The following is a 4,789-nucleotide window of genomic DNA, read 5'->3' as shown; positions in this document are numbered from 1 at the left end:
TGTTAAACTGCATTACGATTGAAGCATACATTTCAACAACACCTGTACTGTCCCCGGAGTTTTTGATGTTTTGGAGAAATCTACTTATCTCAGCCTTCAGCATATTAATGATGGAATCACCACAGCCTCTGGGGGAACCGATATTAAATGGTCAGCCCATTCTGAGTTCCCACATATCTGCCACTGTTCGCTTAGCACTAATATTGTGCATTATTTGCGCTGCCTAATATGTCCTATGAGACTGTATTTATTGCGCACTATCAGCGCTCTCATCTGTGGGATGCCGTGATCGTATAGTGGTTAGTACTCTGCGTTGTGGCCGCAGCAACCTCGGTTCGAATCCGAGTCACGGCAGTAATTCCTCTATCTGCTGCAGCTCTTGGGAAACACCAAGGAATCAGTTGTTTGGGTAAGGTAATTTTTTCCCTTCAAATTCTGCTCGCTCACATCTCTGTATTTCATATGTCAGAATTCAAATCCACCCGTTCTCAGAAATTTCACTCCTTCCTACCATCACTAACTGAACTTTTCATCCCACAGCCCCATTACATTAATTTAGAGATGCCGGTGTTGGACTATGGTGTAAAAAGTTAAAAACCATACAACGCCAGGTTGGAGTCTAACAGGTTTAACTGAGCACTAGTTTTCGGAGCACTGCTCTTTCATCATGTGGTTGCGGAGTCATTTCCTATTTCATTAAGGCATTGCAGAATCGAACACAGACTCTCACATTGATAGTGTTCAGTCTGCGCTGCTGCGGTCACCGTTGCTGGGTGAACGTGCCCCAACCCCACCATCGGGACCTGCAGATCAGCTGATCCATTTGGTTACGGCTGTTGTGAGGCCAATCCTCAGGTAGCAGCTTTTACTGATATGGACTTGCGATTATGGGCGGTCAAGCTCAGGAAAATGACACAGGACAATATCGAGGAAAAGCGACTTCTTTCAGACAGATCAGTTTCATGGGTTTTCCGCAATGGCCGAGCACTGTTACCACTGGACCGTTTACTCAGATACCAAGCAAATGGACCAGGGACCCGGGTTTGACTCCAACCATGTTAGAATTGGGATACAATACATATCTGGAATTACGAATCTAATAACACTTATAAATACATGGCCAATTGTTGAAAAAACAAAACCATCGTGTTCACTGACGTGCTTTGAGGAAGGAACCTGCTATTCTTACCTGGTCAGGCCTCGATGTGACTCCAGACTCACTGCAATGCGGTTGAGTCTCGACTACCCGCTGTGCAATTAGGGACCGCAATCAATACTCCCGAGACAGCCACGCCCTCATTCTGTAACAGAATAGGAAAAAAAGTTAATTTAGCTCTCGCTAGATTACTGTGTGCAGTTCGGCAATTCACAGTATAGCAATGATGTGATGGCACTGGGAACGTTGCAGGAGAGATTGAATGGGATATTGTCTGGGCTGAACAGTTTCAGTTATGAGGAAAGGTTGGACAGACTGGGGTTGTTTGTCACCGAGCAGAGCAGATTGGAGAAGACATGAATGAGATGTACAAAATAGTGAGGGATATGGATAGGATAGACTGAAAGAAGCGTTTGTTATTGATGGATGGATGGAACACTGGGGCCAAGCGATTTCGGGAAAAGGCAGAAATTTTTGAGTAGATGTGCTGAAAGCGTCAGAGAAGTGGAAACCCTTCCAACCTGAAAAAAAAACTGAGACGTTAATTTGCGATGCCAAAACATAAAAGACTATGGGCTGAACAATGGAAAACTTGATTCAGGTTGTTGAGCAGTTGTGTCGGACAAGTGCGGCCGCAACAGGCTGAAGGGCTTCCTTCAATGTTGTTGTCCTCCACAGTATCGTGGTCAGTGTCCCCTCCTGTCACAGGGTTCAATTCTCCGCTGGGGGCATCGTAAAGGTTTTAAACCTGTGGCTCTGTTCCCCAGTGAAGGTTATTCATGCCTGGCCTTCCATTCTCGATTTGATATGTGACAGAAAGGACAGTGCTGTCTGAATCAGCGCGGGGAAGGACTGCATCTCCTGGGGAGAGAGAGTGTCAGTGAAAGTGCAAACACGTAACTTCTGCAAACTGCACATTGTGTTTGTGTTGGAATGAAAACCATTATATAGAGTTGTTCCTGACTGATATGTTTATTTAAAGCAGGAATCTGAGGAAGAAAAACAGAGTAAACCCATTCAGATCTGAGCGCAGAAACATTTCCAGCAGAACTAGTGATGTTGTACAGCGTAGAACCACGTTTGGATGCATTGTGCTCGGTTTAAGGGCGCAGCTTGCTTTCACTCGGCTGAGTTACCAGTGTGTAAATGATACAGATAGTGTTCAATGTGATGGTACATTTGCTCAGTGGTTCGCATTGCTGTTACGTCTGTAGGTTAGGTGGATTGGCCATGTTAAATTGCGCTGATGTGTCCAGAGAGTGAATTCAGTAAGTTAAGTGAATTACCCATGGGTAACACAGTGATAAGGTCAGCAGTCACACGATGCCAGATTTTATTCCAGTGGGTTAGTTTGAAATCACAAGCCAGAGGCTTGTGGGGATAGAGACGGTAACTAGGTCTGGTTGAGGTTCTGTTCAGAGTGTCCCTACAGACGCGACTGGCTGAACTGTACTTTCTGTATTGTAGGGAATATGTGATTCTATCAGAGTGGACACTGCCAGCGCTTACTGGGCTGCTAAGACATTAGAGACGATGCTGGTGGCGTTTACTGGGGATGGGATTTTATTTATTTGTGTGATGGGAAATTTGAAGCTGAACCAAGGAAAACCGAATGGAAATTTTGAACAGCAATTGAGGTTTGGATAGAGTAAATAGGTATTAAATTCACTCTTTCAAGTTCGTAATTTTCTGAACGTCAGGCTTTCAAAACCATCGATGTCGGACAAAGAAATAATGGGAGCTGAATTTCTGTCACTCAGAGAATCCGCTTCCAAAATATTTGGAAAGGCACATTTAGAGACACAGAAGCAGTGAGTTTCACCAGGAGAGAGACAACCTGTGGCCAGGTAAGAGTGTAAAAGTAGATTGTGGGGAGTGGAAGGTGCGAGGAAACAATGTCTAATTTGGACGACTTTAGATGTAAAGATAGCTCAGAAACGTATGCAGCTGATTAAGATTCAGCAAAAACTCAGAGTTTTGAAACACTTCCGTTAATATTCCACATGAAGCATTATAAATGGAACTGAGCAGATTTTGTATATTGTAAAGGAAAGATATTCCATAATGAATAGGGAGTGATCCGTCTCTTGGAGATCGATTTCCTGCTTTAATCCCATGACTTAAAGCTGGGAGAAAAATCGCCATGATGTTGGGTTCATTTGATACCACGAAAATCTGCCAAAGTAACTGAGCATCAAAACTGGCATCTTGTTTTGTAGTTTAACCTTCTGTTTTTCTCACCAATATTTTATTTAAGCTGAAATAAATTCGGAGCAAAATGGAATACAATATTAAAAGTCCCAATGTTATAAATCCATTTCACTTCCGATCATTGCAATGAACAGAGTGAGGTTGCAGCAAAATTAATAAAATGAAATGAACAAAAAGCATTTCCGGGAATTTTACCCAGTTCAGGTTCAGCCATATGAGAAAGCCCATCGAGCTAAAACATCACCTTCACTTCTCTCTCCATATATACTTCTTCATGTGAGAGAGAAACTATCTGAAGAAATTATGCATCAAGACTAAATGTGCGTGTGAATGTGACAGGAATTTCATGTTTGCTGGTTCATTCTGAGACAGTTCCGACGCGGAATGAATCAAGGACAGGTATTCCTTCCAAGGACGAGGTCAATTCCTTGGATTTTGCTGGTATTATTATTCCGTTGAAAGCAGAAACGTAATGGTGTGCATTCGATTCATCTCAGGGAATTTCTTATCCCCTCGGTGCACCATATGTAATCCTGATGTGATCAAATGTGAGCCCCTTTGCAATGGGCTGAAGTGACCCAGAGGCTAAGCCGACGGGTTGGTCTTACATTGTGCATGTATGGATGTGAATCCTACTCTGGCTGTTACTTCTATCAAACGAAGCTGTGGATTTCCTTTGTGCCTCGTATCTTTAGTATACATTGGATGGGGAATCTTGCTCTTGCCCTTCATTGCACCGGAGATTTGTGATAAATTGAAACCTCAACCAGGTCGAAATGAAGCAATTTTATTCTGTTGTAAGTTAAATTGGGATAATGAAAAGGAGTGCAACATTTCTTTCCTCCTTTCATTCCCTCTCGACTTTCTCTAAATTTACTTCGCCTGACAGAGAAACAAATAAGGAGAGATCGAGAGCAATAGATTATCCAATGGGATTGTAAATGAGTATTTTGGTGTAACACTCCACACAAAGGTCTGAGCAATATTTCAAATAATCAATTGTAATTGGAGCAACAGAATACTTCTCCAATGAAACAAACCTTTCATTCTTTCACAAACTGTTGCTGTGTGAATCACACTGCGATCCATTATCTAGCATGATCACCAAGTTGCCAACAGTATTAGATCCACCAATTTTCTTTAGCAATCACAGCTTCTGCACCTACCCATCTGTGGTGTACTCAGTGTCATTTGTTGTCTACAGGCCATGGCATATTTCTTGTTCACAAGCTTATGAGCCGAGTTCCTGACCCATCTGATCAGTTTGAGAAAACTTTTCTATCACTTCATCCCATCACCTCAGAATTCTAAACTTATCAATAAAATAATACGTTCGACAAAATTATGTAGGATTGGAAGTCTGCTGAAAATGTGTTGTTGGTTAAAGCACAGCAGGTTAGGCAGCATCTCAGGAATAGGAAA

At 42.5% G+C, this 4,789-nt stretch overlaps 1 non-coding gene across 1 annotated transcript; it reads left to right on the top strand.

Annotated features, from left to right (window-relative positions):
- Positions 1-282: 282 nt before the first annotated feature.
- On the top strand, positions 283-354 carry trnah-gug (transfer RNA histidin (anticodon GUG)). Its single transcript has one exon. It is a non-coding gene; the product is annotated as a tRNA-His (tRNA).
- The last annotated feature ends 4,435 nt before the right edge of the window (positions 355-4,789 follow it).

This window comes from Hemiscyllium ocellatum, unplaced genomic scaffold (genome assembly GCF_020745735.1).
Source record: "Hemiscyllium ocellatum isolate sHemOce1 unplaced genomic scaffold, sHemOce1.pat.X.cur. scaffold_585_pat_ctg1, whole genome shotgun sequence".
NCBI lineage: Eukaryota > Metazoa > Chordata > Chondrichthyes > Orectolobiformes > Hemiscylliidae > Hemiscyllium > Hemiscyllium ocellatum.
Note: the sequence above shows the minus strand (reverse complement) of the source record. Positions and strands in the feature narration are given on the sequence as shown.